Here is a 17,738-nt window from a genome sequence, read left to right on the forward strand (position 1 = left end):
GATTTCCCCACACATGCATTACGAACATGTCATTAGATCTGCCACAGTTTTCGTTAAAGGGTGATTAATTCAAAGCTTGCTCAAATGTTTGCTCAGCAGCACAATACTGTATGGTGGGAAATGAACTCTTTAGTACCATCTTACCCTATCAGCCATGGCCTGCAGCAGGAAAAGAATGAGAGGAGGTCAGTCAATTATGTGTGGTAATCATCGTAAGCATATTATCTGAGACACAGATGTCTTCCATGACCCCGCACGGAATAGCTATTAACCCCATGGCAAAATAAAAATGGAGACAAGAAAGAGCATTTCCCAGAGGTAAAACCAGATCTTATTTGGTCAAGACTTGCCAAGCCTCCAAGAAAGTTGAAGACATGAAGCCATTTTTTTGCAGGAAAGTGTCCAACAAGCTGACCTTTTGACAATGAATTTGCTGCAGTTTTTTCTGTCACTATTGTCGTTACTGCACCTTTCTTTTGTTTCAGTCATGTGAGATAAATAGATACATCATCTGAAAATGAACCCAATAAACTGACTCATGACATAGTCTTGGAATTTTACAATTTTAGTTTTTTGAATATATGGGACTTACATCTAAATTTTTCAAAATACAGCAGAAGTTGATTTCTTTTGTAAAATGGTGTCCAGTTTATCATACGTTGAAATAGCCAAAATGAGGAAATGATTAATATATACTATATACTTTAGTATTGATACATTTTGAATGCAAAATGTTTATTTTTACTTGTATTATACAAGAGAACCTCTAGGGTCTTAGTATGTTCCCACAATAAACACTTGTGACCAAGAGCGGAAAACAGAGCTTACTCAATACACTGTTTTGGTAGAGAGAGTTGTTCATTTAATCCTTTTTGAGTTACTGCTACCATTTAGCATCTTTTCTAAGAGTATGGGAATTGAAACCAACTAGTATTCTAGTATGCTAGTTTTGCCACCTTGTGTCACCAATATCAGCTTCTCTGAGATACAACAATTCCTTAATTATAATGGTCCCTTAAGCTAAAAACAGTGACAGTAATCATTTATTTTCAAGTCTACGGCATTGGTTGTTAATGTGAGAATAAGAATATGATATAGTTTATTTAACACATTTCTGGGTTTTATAGTTATTAATTTTGTCCCTGGTCCTTTGCTGTTTTGCCAGGGTTACTTTTTTAATTGGTTGTAACAAAACAACTAAATACTAAGATCTGTACCCGTAGTACCCGTGTATTAAGTTTTGACTGTAAAGTGTTTTAGCGGTGTATGGCTGTACGATGTGTTCTGCTCTCTTGTGTAATAGCACATACCGGGCTTACCGCAAGAAACTCAAATACTCTAAGCTGTGCTTTTCTGTCTGTGGATTAAAATCATGGCAGGGATAGAAAACTATTAGGATACTGAGAAATATTTTAAGCTTAAAAACATATCTGTTGAAGGACTCCACTGACAAGAAAGACAGCAATAACCCTGAGGTGCTACAAAACTCATTTCAAACTGCGCTCACAACTCAAACTTTTGAACTTTAGCAACAATACAGAAGAACAATAAACATGTGTGAACAATGAGATTTTTCTTCAAAATGCTTGGAATGTCATCAGCTGTCGGCCTTCACAGTTCAATGCTTATTGTGCATTTGGTCTTACAAACTCATTGGAAAAGCTTGACACTGGTGTAAGCCGAGCTATAGCTTTTCACAAGGTCACGACTGTGACCACTTACTGTAAATAGCAAGGAATTTGATAGATATAAATAATTATAAACTAGAATGGTGTTGAATGGAAGAGCAATTTTTTTTTTTATTACAATAAAGGAACAAAAAAAATGGATTTAACGTGATAGAATTACAAGACCTGTTCTTATCCTTGGGCTATGGATATTATAGTTTTCAAGAATGGATTCAATTGTGTTTTTAATCATTTCGTTTCGAGGTGTTTTATTTGTAGATTAATGGGCATATTACAGGACAGCACAGATCAAAAACCCAAATATTAGAAGCAAAATAATATGAGATTCTATGTATTTGCAAGTCCTCTTCATTTTACACCAACTACATTACAATGATTCACATGGGACCCTGTTTAAAAGCGGATCTTAAGATGCATCATGGTAGATTGAGATTTACGTCACATTGGCTTCCTATGATTGTGGTTTTGGACCACCAAAATGAATACTGCCCAATTTATTCTACTTCTTCTATCTTCCTGTGTACTGTAATTAAGGGCATGTTTGGGCATGAATGTTTTATGTAAAACAGTACAAATAACTAAATTGTGCCATTCACTCCATTTCATATGATCAGAACTCTTCAGTTCTTCAGATGAAGCACTTCTTCTGGAAGAGCAGCTTAATGAGGGGCATAGACTAGATTCATAAGGGGTAGTTGGTTAGTTGAAAATTGCATCAAAATGCGTGGATCCCTTTCCCTGGAGAAACAGCAGAGTGTCCTGGAGACTCTGGGAAGCAGTGCTTCATTTGGAGACTCCAGTTGAGTCTCTAACCATTCCAGGTGTGAGAACTCTAATACTTTCATCTTAGCATCATTTGTATCAACTTGATGAGCTGGGAGCCTCAAAACCATCCAAAGGACACATTTGTAAAATATGCATTAAACTTTCAAGCATGTACCCTATCTTACTTTACACAATACTTATAATTTATGCTCAGTTTTTTAGAGATACGTGGAAGAAACATATGTAGAATAAAAAGTACTTCTGAATAATATCAACATGTTAATAGTCTTGTCTAATCATAACAGATACCAAAAGGAGATCAAGATTTACTTGCGCTCAATACATGAATTTTTTTAACACAGTGAATATGATTAGGAATTCCTGCCTAGCACATTAACTGAGGTTTAGGTAAAAGCAAAAATAAATAAATATTTTTTTTTTCCTAAATGTTTTTTTTTGTATTGAGTGTCCTCACATTATTGAAATAATGTTATCTTTTGCTAGTTAGTAAGAATAATGGTAATCAAATACAAAAAGTAGGCTATGGGCTATTCAAAGAAATACACAATTGGGGCTTACAAAAACATAAATATAAATCATTTCATGTGTTAGGACAATTGGCACAGCATGAAAACAAGTATATAATAAAAGGAATTAAGGAAATATGACCCTTCCGTCTTGACCTGTCCATTTTCAATTCATTGGGACATTTATTTCATCCATTTCTTTTATTACGTTGTTTAAACATAATAATGAGAACACTGTATTCGTATTTTTAAAAGAATGATATGTTCCTGCAGATCAGGGTTAGAGTGAATTTATGTGTTTATTTTCAGTGTTTCTGATCAGAAATGTGTGTCTACATGGACCCATTTTATCTCTATAATACATAAGTCTTGCATCAACCTTTTTCCAAGTAAAATAATATTTTGTATGATTTTGACCACTTTTTCAAAGTGAACACTTATATACAGTAGTTGTGGTATAGATGTGGTACAGATGCTCCATTTGGCATTTATTCATGGAAGTCAACTCACTTACTTTAAAAACAGCCAGCACCTTAGGCTTTTTCTTGCAAGAATAGCTTGGTTGGCCCTGCATAATGTTTATTTAACTCATACAACAAAACAGGTAATCCATACTGTAAATGCTATTTTAAATAAAATAAGGTACAAATGCCAGGGGTTCTATCACACCATGTGGCCATATATAGCTTAGCTTGCCATCAAAGGTGTATCTTAACTCGGCCCCAGCCACCCCATACCACTTACCTTTGTGGCCAAAGTCTACAATGCTGAGCCCCAGGAAATGAGGTCATATACCGGCGCAGTACATGGATAGCATGGAGTCAGATTACTATGGCGGCTCCATATGGGCTAGCTACCAGGAACATCTCTGATCTCGCCAACCGGCCAAAGAAGTGGCATGCCATGGACCCTGAATGCCCAATAGGGCGATCTGCACCGCCTTTTTCCTTTGACTTGAGCAAATCAGTTCTCTATTAGTAGTATGCATGAGGTATTGAAAATCACCTGATTCTTTTGCAAGATACCCCTCCCAGGGTTTGACAATGTATTCTCAAGTTATTGAGTTAAAAGCTGTAATTGTCCAGAAAAATTCCAATTAAACTTAATTTAACTGTTTAATTTACTTGCTACGTAAGGCTATGATCTCTTATATGTAATGTTTGTTGAGTTATTTTAGTTATTGTATGCAAACATCTGCTCAGCATTAAACATACTTGAATCTGCATACTTGATCTCAGTAAATAATAGTTTTCTGAATGTTTAAACCATTTGATTGGCTTTGTTGAAATATAGATGACCGATTAACCCCAAAAGCTCCAGAATAGTCTAATGTCCTCCCAATTTGACTTCATTATCCTCACTCACAAATCTGTATATCAAAAAATAAAACTAGAAAGATTATTTGTATGATACATGCTTCAAAATGAGTAAATCATAAAAACCTTGAAATACTAAAAATAAAATAAAAATAGGTTACATGATAAGATATACCATCCAGTAGTAGGTGCAACATTATGCAGTTTAACTTCCAGCACACTACAACACCCACAATAACAATTACACAATATATACAATAGAATATACTGAAATAATACAGTTGCATTGGAAATTAGAGCAAATGATAGTGAAGATTTCTGGGTTTGTAACATTGTATTGTAATTAATTTCTTATAAAATGTAAATAATAGCCAACTCTTATTATCTTCATTACTTTGGAATAAATACAGCCTTCTCTTTAATGAGATTTCGTCTGTGTTACCTTTCTTTTTAGAGGACACAATTAGAAATAAAATAAAAAGTGCTGAACGTGACCTTGTCCAGGTATACAAAGGCAAAACAATATCCTTAGTAACATAAATCTCTTGAGTTAAGGCATGCTACTACGCTCTGTGATCTTGCCAATGTGAAGAAGATACCCAAGGGAAAAAACAAATGATGGAAAGACTTTTCTAACTGTACTGTCCCTGGGACTCTGAGTGTTTTTCTATGATGAGCCTATGTCTCTGAATAAAACAGCTTCTAATTACTTATGGTATATATTAACATGAACACATGTCGGCACATGGCCTGTTGAACTTAAGATAATTCAGAGATGTCCAGATGCTGGACCAGTGATATCTGGTCGCTACAAAAAAAGGGCAAATAACAGGCATGAATGTTTGTGGTGGCATCAAGTCTTTCTAAGAGCAGCTGTACCTTCTACAACCCATGGATGGACACATATTCACAATTCTGTCCACTGCGGCAGAACCTGATTTTAAAGTTACTATCACAGGCTAAAGTCACCTATAGTGGTGGAACTATCTATGGAGGGCTCTGATTCAGGATCCCATACACAATGAACTAAACCCAAAAAGCTGTTCCATTTCTACTCTACTGTGCTGGGAAGAAAGATAATTTAAAATGAAAAACCCTGACTTCACATACCTTGTACAGGTATAAATGTGCGTGGGACATATTGTGTTACCTCTGAGGTGACATGTCTAGTCTAATCCTTTGAATGCTGGAAAAAAAAGTGAAATGCATTATCCAAAGGCTTTAAATGTCATCATAGACACATTATCATTTCCCAAGAAACACTTGGCCGGCAGGTAGCTATACATTTGTGAAGGTGAACGCTGTGTGATCTTCCAACAACTAACCTTTTAAATAATGCACTTTTTTTTCTTTACAGAAAAAATGTCATTAACCTTTTGAAAGAACTAATTTATTTATTTTTTATGTTTATTGTAATGGTAAAAAGTTCCTACATTTCTTTTCATAAGAACAAACAAGAAGGAGCCATGAAACATGCAAATGAGAAATAATGCAGTATTGTTTATTTAAGTTTTTTGCTATATTTCATGAAAAACAAAGAAAAATCAATACATTTGAAAGTTGAAAATATATTTAATACACACCAAATAAATGGATGGAAATTTTGCTAGATGTTTTTCTACTTCAGTTTCTTCTATAGGAATTTTACTTTTTAGCGCCATCTTTCCAGCTATACTCAGTATGATCTTCTGGAATACTCAGTACTTCTAAACTAATACTCAGACAAGTCAGCTAAATATGGGATAAAAAGACCAGCATGTAATGAGACAGTCTGGTCAGAAAATAACATTTTCCTAAAAAACAAAACAAAACAAAAAACCTTAAGTTAAGGAACTTTTCTCACCTCAACAGTTTCCAATTTTACAACAGTTTCCAGCAGGTTTCAACTAAAATATGGTTGTTTACAGCAACGTATTTATATTCAACTCACTGTTGCGTATGAAGGAACATATGACCTCCCACGGCTGTGTTATTGCCAAATATTTTAAGTTGTTATATTTTAAAAGATAGTCAAATAGGTAGATTCATTGATAGACATGTACAAAATATGGACAAAAGTTTTGGGACACCTGGCCATTACACCAAGTGTAACCTTGATGACATTGTACTCTCAATTCATAGACATTAATATGTAGTTGGTCCCCCTTTGCAGCTATAACAGCTTCCACTCTTCTGACTTGATTTCTTTTTATTTACAGTACGTATTTAAATACCCCAGTTACTGTTAATATTTGTTTAGAATTTTGATGTTTCCTCCAGCGGCCGGCACAAGGTGCAATGTGTTTATTAATATGGACGCTGACTCCATTAATGTGAAGGGCTTCTTTCTCTAACATCAGTTGGGAGGGTTGGGGATTTCAGTCTGTTATCGTCTGCCTAAAAGGCTCTTATACTTCTTCCAGGGAGCAGACACAATAACAACTCCAATAATTAATGCTTCTTATGGCCTTCATTTTCAAAAGGTCAACAAGGAAAGAGAAAATATTGTTTGTTGCCTCCTTACAATAAGTCAGAAGCATCTGTTTTAAAGTCTAGCTTTCTTTGATTGAAAACATAATGTTTGCATTTGTGACCACTGTAATGAATATACAGCAAAAATGCATTTTGTTCATAGAAAATTCATTTATTAACGCTGTAAGGCCCATCAGTAGGAAGCAGTTTTCTTCTCTAAACACTAGAAAACTCTTGGTTTTCTACTTTTATTTTAATTCACCATTTTTAAAAGAAAAATGTACCTTGACTGCATAATGTGGAAGGATCCTGAGATGAGCAGAAGAATCCTGTTTCGGTTAACTCCTCAATTATCACATCCTATTAGAAGTTCGCTATAAATATTTTTTGAAATTAAAAGTTGAAAGATTTTCCCCCCTTTATATACATTTCCCATATAAAAAATTATTTGCAACTACAACTGGGTACAGCATGCTGATCGTTTTAAAGTAGTATGTATAATACGCTAATTGTAGGAATTTATTAGTCAATTTGTTTGGTGGAGGATGTATTTAGTACAGGTTGGACTGCATAGGTTCCTTTGGATATTAGAAGGCTTTGTGAGGATTTTGCCTGTATTGTTTAGTTAAACAAGGTCCTTGGGTATATACATGAACATAAACTTGGGCTTATACACAGGGGTAGGCACCAACATTGCTCATTGTGGACATTTACTGGCGTCTGATTTAATGATGTTCTATGCTCCTCACAAAACTTGCCACGAACACTGGAGTCCTTGTACGAACACTTTACTTATCCCTGCTTATACAAAACAATATAGATACCTAATTGGAATCATGGATTAGTTCTACAAAACAGAGCCTCTGCCTGAAACACGTTAGGTGATTGTAATTTCTTTCTCTCCTGGTCTGGTTAGTAATGATGCTAGGATAAGGATTTTAATTTGAATGAAATCTCTCTTTGCTCTTTGTAGATAGTGGTGCTGTGCCTCATGGTTTGAGCAAGGAGAGTTGAATTTCGCAGGCTGAAGCACTGTACTTTGGGATGTAGGTACACTCCACTTTGTCCTCTTTTGTTGCAACTGTTGCTTTGCAGGTCTAGGTTTACATACTACTTTGTATCTACCTCTGTATGAAGTCAGACCTAGCCTCACCATTTTGATAGCCTAGAACATGCTTATGGCACTGTACTGCTGGCTTGCTCCATCACTATTATTATTTATTGTTTTATATAGCGCCATCAAATTCCGTAGGGCTGTACAATGGTAGACAGGACAAAACAAGCAGTATGTGACATAACATAACAATTTGACTTATAGAGACAACAGGTGAGGAGGGCCCTGCTCAAACGATCTTACAATCTAGAGAGCTCATTTAAGGAACTAGGAACCTTGTCGCCATCCGCATATGTAGTTTCTTTCCAATGGCCGGTTGAATCCATTTTGTTGTGTAAGCTGCCTTACAGTTTTCAATGGATGTCCTTAAAATACAATTTTCATCTAGTGTAGGCGATGAATATACATATTGGTAAAGTAATTGAGTCCTTTGTGTGGTGCATTACATTGTATGACCTTGATGGTGTCTATTGTTTTTCTCTATGCCTTTGGTATATTTTTATTGATACCATGTTAATATTCTTTTCATTGATTTGGCATGGAGTTCAGGTCAACCTTTTATATACTGTAACGTTCCACATGCATTGTGCACGTTAGCATTTCAGGCAGGTAGCCTGTCCTTTTGGTTCTCTGTAAAATATCAGGCTATTGTCAGACAATAATACTCTAATGAAGAAATCTGTTTTCATATTCCTGTCAATTGTTCACAAAGATACCGGTCATATTTTCTCTATCTATATTTTTATGTCCTTCAACCTTTCTCACATTACACATAATGTATGGGTGCAAATTGTTGAATATAACTGAATAGAATTTAATTCATCTAGGAACATTTTTCTGTGCAAGTGTTGACCTTGGGACCATTAAACAATTCTGTATGTTTCATCCAGAATAATGGCAGTGTGCACATATTTTTACACACATAACGATATCCAGTTGTATCCAGTTATATTTTAATGTATGAAGAACCTCAAATACTAGTATCAAAAGTAATATGTGTACTTATTTATCACAATGAGTTTTATCACTAGATATTGTGGATCTTGGAAACTGTCGCAATTGGATATGTCTGAAGTCTTTAATTGCATATATGGCATCTCTTAGAAATTAACCTGGGGTCTCAGCATTTCACAGTAATTTATTCTTAAAGTAAGATTTTTAGCAACCTACTCAGTTCTTACAAGAATAAAATACCTAAAATACCAAAAATATATTTATTGCCGTTCCCTGATTTAGAAACACTTTATATTCCTTTGAAGGTTTTTAGATTTTTATTTTTCAAATCCTACCTAACCGTAAGCCAAACGCTAACCCTATCTAACAAATCCTCCAGCCCCACCATAATAACTGCACAATAAATACTAAAAAAAAATGGACCCCTAGGATAAATTGGGGCCAAGTTAAAAAAATATATACATAACCTGGTGCTTGGTACCCAAGGAAACACTGTTTTCTTACTGTTCTCTGTCTCTTGTTCCAGCTCATTATCACAATAAGAAGGAGAAATGCAGAGATGATAGACAAAGGCAGTGCTTACAGGTATTGTCTTTGTCATGTGACTGTATTCGCCCATGTGATTCACTGTAGAAGTGATCACATGTGCAGAAGTGCTAGGCATCTGCTATAGGCTCACCGCGCAGTGCCCTCCCCCAAAAGTAGTGATCATTGCAATGTGGGACGCATGGCCTACAGCAGCCAATCGGTGGCATGAAACATCAGACCACAGAGAAGGTATTCTTCTGTATAATTGTTGTTCAAGAGGCTGAAGACTGGAGTCTCCCTTTAATGGAAGTCTTGCATACACCCTTAAAAATGTTAGCCTTCCACTGGGGTAGGTAGGGTGCTGCCCCAGTACACTATGGAAAAAGTGTTTTGAGGGATCAAGTATAGTGATCGCCATCCTGTGATGTTTCTGAAGATGTAATTAGCACACCAGATTTGGCCCTTCAAACACAAAAAATTGAATGTAGTATCAAATGAAACCCGATGATATTAACGCCATAGATTTCTTCTTTGCACCACATGGACAGGTCAATAGAAGTTTTCACAACAGTTATAATAAACCTGGAATTCATTTTGTTCTTTCAAGGAAGGGTTTCCATCAGGGCATCTTGACCTCAGTGTATGCCATATATAAAATAAGCCACTCTAGTAAATGAATTCCTTTGGAAATGACAAAGGTGATCTCTACTACAATCATAAAGGTTCTATTACAAGCCACAATTCAGTTATATGCTCAATAGGTTTGGTGATAAAGTGATTCTAATTTAAGAAGCTACTACGCTGAAGTATATGCTGTGTTTTACATTTATATTATTTATTATTATTATCTTTTGTTTATATAGCTCCAACAATTTACGCAGCGCTTAACACAATACATAAATTCAAGGGATATGACAAGACGAGAATTGACAGACTAAGACAAACCGATACATTAGGTGAAGAGAGCCCGGCTCGCAAGCTTACAATGTTGAGGGAATGGGGTGACAAACATAATGCGCAGAGAAAGGGTGAGAGGTAGTGTGGTGGTCGTATCAATGACAAGGAAGTTAAGGCAGCTAAGATGGTGCGGCTTCTCTGAAGAAGTGGGTTTTTAGATGTTTCTTAAATGTTGGGAGGGAGGGTGAATGCTGAAGGTTCAGTCGAAGTAGATTCCAGAGATATGGGGCAGCTCGAGTGAAATCTTGTAGACGGAAAAAGGAAGAGGTGATAAGTGAGGAGGAGAGCCTTTGTTAGGGCAGAGTTATGGTTGGAGATGATAGGAATAAGATTGGTTAGGTTTGGTGGTTAAGAGTGATAGGAATAGGGAAGAACATGTGGGGGACACAAGTAGCAGAGCAAACACAGGTAGGTTTCACATACATAAAGGCAGCACAAATTATATAATAAAATTAAACTATTTGCAATAATAATGGTGATACTCAATATGGCTTAATAAGCTTTATGCACATATTTAGATGTTTTGCTCTAGAGCTGTTTACGTATTACTTACATAACACAAAATATTAAATTCCCCCTCCAAGCTATGTTAAGTGGGGGATACCACAGCTAACGCTTTTTTTGTTAATCTAAATCACTGGGTATTATAACATCATTGCACATGCAGGCAATCAGTGGTCGCTTCTATGTGGCTATTATTGTGTCAAAATGGTCAAAAAGGTAGTGACATTGTCAAAACCTTCATATACTAAGATGCTTTGGGAACCCAATACCTTGGGGCCACTGCACCCCATGTGCCCCATGATCTCAAATCATGACCCTGTTTGGTTTAAGCAGACTCCTGGCGTCTCATCTGATTCATCCATACTATACAATTAGGGTAGAGTTTAGTGTCACGAAGGCCAGGGGAGAATGAGGGGTTGTTATTGTACATAACGGGCTCGTTATTACATATAACAAAAGACAACATGGGGTTTCATATCCACAGGAAAGCGATGTCAGTGTGTTACCATACACATGGTTCATTTCATTTGTTTCAATGGCTAGAAGCCAGCACGAATTGAATATTACTATACACCGGGATATGATAATCATAGTTGATGTGTAAAGCGCATTTACAATCGCATTGATACTATTCACCCACAAATATATATTTTTTCAGAATATTTTTTTTTTCCCAATAATAGAAAGCTTTCTGTTGATTTCCACCTAATGTGATAGGAATATAAAAGAGAAAAGTGATGGTATTCTGCGAATAAAATAATAATAAAAAAAAGAACTGTCTGAATGTAACTGCACCTTTTCATGTAACAGCTAAGGATGTATATGAGATAACAGCTCTGTGTGGATTGCATTTGGCCTTGTGCGGAGAAGGTAGAGTTATTTATCTTATCTTGATCTCCACACAACAACCAGCCTCTCTTCCAATTCAGCCTTAATCTCCTTAGTAAATAATACAGATATTTTCCCAATAACAAAAAATGGAGCTGCCAGATTCGGTTTGATAACACCTCTCATTTACACACCATTTTCTTTCAAAATCTGGCTGATTTCTCCTAATCTCTTTAGCTTATCAGAAAAAAAGCCCTTTCACATTTAACCATGGTGTGGTTCCTGCAACCAGGCTATTATTATTTAAACAAAACCCTTGTTGGCTACAGCTGCCTTTTTTGAATAGATATGTGACCTTCTTGTTCCATCTCTGTTTTCCAAATTGAAGACAAATGATTGTTCTGTTGTCCAATTTTGTTACATATCACGGTACTGCAAGGAAATGGCTTAAAATAGGATATTAATTGAGCCTAAGCCTTGAGGCTCTGTGTGGTGGATCATCAGGATGGCGTGTAATTTCTAGCCAATAGCCACAATTTAATTAAAAGAGATGTTACAGTCTCAAATAAAATATTTCAAGACAGGAATTAGATTTTCTGGGTATCAACTAAGTGAATTTGGCTGCAGAACATCTAAGGATAATTAAAATCTCACGGATCTCTTCAATTTAAGCAAAGGACGTAAACAGAATTAACCATATTTTGAATGTGTACATTGGTATGTCTACATTTTTAATGATATAATTAGTGAAATTACCCTTTTTAAACACTACATAAACAATCCGGTTTTGTGTTTACAGAAAAGAATATAAGGTAATACAGAATCATCACGTAGTGAATAAATCATATTGATCACAGACTGGAAAAGGATGAACCCCAATATGCGTTAGTGACCCCATGATATACTTATGTTCTAAAGCATGGCGTGGTATAGGAATGGAACAGCCAATAAGTGGGGTATTTATATGCAAGGAACCCCCACTTAACAAATAGCAATGTTTACAGCTAAGTGGATAATATCAGAAGTGCATACAAATGTAATTAAAATCTGTAAAAAATGCAGTAAAATACCTAGTTTATCTGTGAAACTGAGTTAGCTGTTAAATATATATTTTACATAGTAATAATATTACATCACAGCCTATAAAAATACTTAGCTGAAAAGCAACAATATCATGTTATATATATATATATATATATATATAATATATATATTAAATTAAATATATTTTATGACAAATATCTTGGAAGCTGCTGAGCCTTTTAAAAGAAAGATTAAAATATTGTTTTTTTCCCAGTGTTCTAATAATTTGTGTTGACAGATCATTTGTGGTCATATATCACAAACTGTAAAAAAACAAACAAAAAATCAACAACTTGCTGCAGTTGGATTTTGGGTTGGAAACTGCTTTACACAGTCTATAGCTGGGCCAAACATGGAATTAAAATTGGCCCTGATACTTTATACCCAGCGGCGATAAATTATCTACATGCTTTATATATATATATATATATACATAAAAAGGAATTCATGATTTTGACATAAAAATAACAATAGAGATTTTGATATAAATAAATACATTCTAAGATCTACAATAACTTATAGTTATACAGGACTATTATTTGGATTTATTAGAAATGATGGGAATGTAGTCGGTACAGAAAACGCATTCATGTGCACCTGCGCAGAGCAGCTTACTCTAAAGGTGTTAAGTATTTCTAGTGTGAGTAAAGAGGTTGTAGTGAAAGTGATTGACACTTATAGTAAGACTTTAGTTATACACACTCTTAAAACTTTAAAGAGGCGTTGTAGTCAGTGACAGATAACACAGGGAAGTTAATCTCTTCCTCTTAAAGTCAGACTAGGTTGATTCATTTCTTTAGAGCCGGTAGCGTCCCACGTGGCCGTCACATACCTTTCTTGTAAGGAGATGTGGGGAGAGGCTACAAGGTATAGTAGACTGTTTTTATTTGAAAGCAATTAAGAATACCTAATGTAATGGTTTATAGCACAGTCTGGGATAGTGTCAACTATTAAGGCCAGATTAAGGAGCTTGAAGCCCTGGAACCCTTGTACTAAAAGACACCCCCCCCCATTTGTTTTGCCCCCGTTTATTTTTCCACAGCAACACTAACTAGTAGAAAACAAGAACAGTTTATTGCAGATTCCTCCTCATGACGTCACACTCCGTTCACATTGCACATTGGCATCACCTACTTCATGGCCTGGCCGTTGCCGGTGGGCAAACCATGTTTCGCTGTAAAATAGGCACTGCGCATGTGCAGCCAATGAAGTGTCAGAGGACTGTTGGTCAAGACTTTCCCATTCATATCAGGGCGATTCACAAACATATAATGTAGGGCACAACATGATATTACATATATCACAGGTGTGAAGAAGACTAGGCATTTGATTTAAACTGACCTGCAATTGCTATCAGCCATGGCATTCGTGGGCACACAAGCCTATGCAACATGGAGGGATGGAAAAGAGAGATCAGTGAAGCAAGGGAAGAAGAAGACAGCTCAACAAGCAATCCAAGCGCGCTCTGTGACACAAAATGCTCAGGCACTGGGTGCGGATAGACACTGGGAGAGAGGAGCTCTGCATTTAGTGAATCCGGTACTACACATACCTGGTGCAGAGCCGTCTCTTTTCAATCTCTCACACATTTAATGGCAGCATTGGAGCAGCTCAGGCAAAGTTAGTCTACTACAGTACATGATGGGGGCTCAGGGGGGTGATTATATATATATATATATATATATATGTATATATATTACTCACAGTGGCATGTTTTTGGTATGTTATACTATTAAGTAGAATTTCACTCCCACTCTGATTAATCTATACTAAACACATAGAACAAAAACCAGGATGTTAATTAAATTATGTTTGACAGGTATCTGTCTAGTGCACCAAATCAACGCAACGTGCATTTCCTCAAACAGTTCAAAGACACCAAAAAAAAAATAAAAAAATAATGCATTTCAAGGTCAAATCGCAGGGAAATTTCACTTTTCTTTTTATTAACGTTTCTAGAAAGAGACTTGAAAATGGCAGGTGGTGACACGATGGGATTTTATATAAAGATGTGACACCTCATCTTAAATTCCGTGAGCACATTTCTAAACTTGACAGAAATGTCATGAAGTGTAGCTGATAAGGTTTTACTGTCCTCTACAAGCTGATTTATCATACATGAAGTCTTGGCGAGAGATAACCAGATTAGAGTAGAGCGAAAATGACATCACATCAACTCCGTTTCACATCCTGTAGACTCTGGTGCCTATCACCCGTCTAGGTACCTAGCATCCTTGACACACAAATGGTATTTTCAGTTTCAGATGTCACCTTTTCCTTTCGAGTATGTCACGCTGGGCTAAATCAAGAACAAATTTGTCATTAAATGTTAAGAACTATTAATTCACAGACATTTGTCAGTTAGCACTTAAGATCCTGTTCAGCTGTACCCAGCACACGACGGATGCCACCTATTTGCATAGAATCCCCCATCTTCCCGCTAGTATCAGATTGAGATACCGCTGTCCTTGTTAAAATTCCGTGTGAATCCGGCTACAGTAAATGGACCAGCGCTTTAAGTCTTGAAGAGTTGCTCACATCAATAATGAATTTCAAATAATTTATTCACTTCAGGAATAAGTGGCTGGCATACAATCCTTACAGCTGGTTTGTTGAGATAATTGATTTCCATATAGTTTAAAGATGGGAGAAAGAAACCTATGACAACCGCAGTGGATTTCGAGGCAATTGTGAACGCCATATCAGTTTAATTATAGCTCCAGCTGACATACGTTCTTCCTACCGGAATTTAAAAATCCGGGGAACTTGAATTACAGCAGCGATGAATTTTTCATGGACTTTTTTTTCCACCCCTTTGCCTTATATACCGGCTTTTGACAATAAGTATACTTATGTTAAGTTAGCCGTGGCCATTTTTAACACGAAATGTAGGAGGATTCTGTGCGACACAGATAACTCTAGGGCAACAGCCATAAAAATAAATGAGATTCATTAGTGTGCGGATGTAAGTTATCAGCACTCCTTGTTTAATTTCTAGAAGAATATATGTTTTCTATGAATACAAATTTTCAAATGTTAATCATCACATTCAGGAAGTGAAATGTCCCTCTTTTGGCTTTATTATCAATATGTAAAATAAAATCATTACAGAGAAGGTTTAGTGAAGCGCTCTTTGAATTTTAACAGGATCACAGGTATTGCAATATTAACCCCTTAAGGACAATGGGCGGTCCCTAAACACATTAAAAACAATGCATTTTGAGCCCGTACATGTACGGGCTTTGTCATTAAGGGGTTAAAACAAAGCTGTTATTCTTTACATATTTAAGTTTTACCGTTGAAAGGTAACTCGTGATATGATTGTACAGAGCAAAAAGCTGTCATAGCAAGGTAAGACTTTTTTTTATTGAAGGCAAATTGATATTACTGGCCTTATTGTTAGGCTTTTGGTGGCTATTATGCAGGAGGGACAAAATAGTTTGTATTCCTGACTAGTGAGCTCAAAAAACCTAATAGAGAAGGAAAATCTAAGATGTTGCTGAGCCGCAGGAATTACAACCTTAATTTGTCTGAATTCTTCTAAACAAATGGACCTTGTTGGCTCTAATATTGTAGCCATTGTCAGTTGTCTTGGCTTTATTAAAGGGGTAATAGTCACTTGCAGCTTTTATCATTATTATATTATTATTATTATTATTATTATTAAGGAAGGGCATTAACGTAAGGTTGTAGGCATCTTTAAAGAAGTGGGTCTTAAGGCTTTTTTGAAGTACTGAAGGCGGAAGGAAAGACGGATAGGACGAGGAAGGCATTCCAGAGAACAGCGTGAGGACTAGAAATAAGAGCACGGGACTCCTACAGATTTAATGGTTTTGGGAATAAAAGTAAGGGGATCTGTCACCTTTTAGAAGCTATTATAAGTAGCAAAAGATGGCAGAGATGGCATATTAATTTTGTGTTTTGACATTTATCCCTCCCCCTACAAAATTAGATAGAACAAGTCAGCTACCACCAAAACAGGACAGTAAGAACGGGAAGCAATGACATTTACAAGGGGAATAATCATCGCGATCCCGTAAACAGGACGTTTAAGGAATTTTTCCCATAGTCTTTACATAATGTGGGTTTCCAATACACATGTATTGTTATTTCATCACAGGAAGCTGACCTTGCGACTCTTTAAATATGAACCCTTAAATAACCCATTATGCAGATTCTACATAGCGACTCATCAAATGTGTTAAGCAAATGACTGTAATACCTGTCCTTGTGGAAACCATGACTTGTCATTATTTAAAGATACACTTAATTTAGCAACACGTTTGCAAACAGGGTTATCACCCATGATATACTGGAAGCAAAAGCACACGTGGTATTATCCAAGTGGAATTCTAAGATGTCATGAAATCAATGTATAGTGTGAATGAGTCAGCTCCGAAAATGTTCCCCTGAGACCCTGAGATTGGAGCAAAAACCCTGAGAGTTCCCAGGGATGCTTATTTTAGAATTTTAATATAAAAAAGCATTTTAAACATTTTTCTACATATTCTTATATAGTTTAGTGAATTTCAAAATGTATTATTTGGGGAAACATTACTAGATCTGGTGAAGTGGAAGAGGTACAGCGAGCATGCATAGAAGGGGTAATCATGTTTGGATGTGATTGTGTTGAAGAGTAAATAGAGATTACTCTGTATGCAGGAAAAAAGTGGCGATCAAGGAAATGAATCAGGAGTAAGAATCATACTATTAAAGCACACAAAAAAGATATAGATAGATAGATGATAGATAGATAGATAGATAGATGATAGATAGATAGATAGATAGATAGATAGATGATAGATAGATAGATAGATAGATAGATAGATAGATAGATAGATAGATATTGCCTACTTTTATCTTCATTATGAATGAATGTGAACTTTTATATTATACAAGTCTTTATGTTTTATTCATATTATTCCCATAAAACACGAGGGTATGCAAGCAGTAAACTACACGTGGCATATGATGATGATGATGATGATAATAATAATTGTCTGTGCAGTTAAAGTGGAAGGCA

This window comes from Sceloporus occidentalis, unplaced genomic scaffold (genome assembly GCF_023333645.1).
Source record: "Sceloporus occidentalis isolate IW3139 unplaced genomic scaffold, rSceOcc1.0.p SCAF_15, whole genome shotgun sequence".
Lineage (NCBI taxonomy): Eukaryota > Metazoa > Chordata > Lepidosauria > Squamata > Phrynosomatidae > Sceloporus > Sceloporus occidentalis.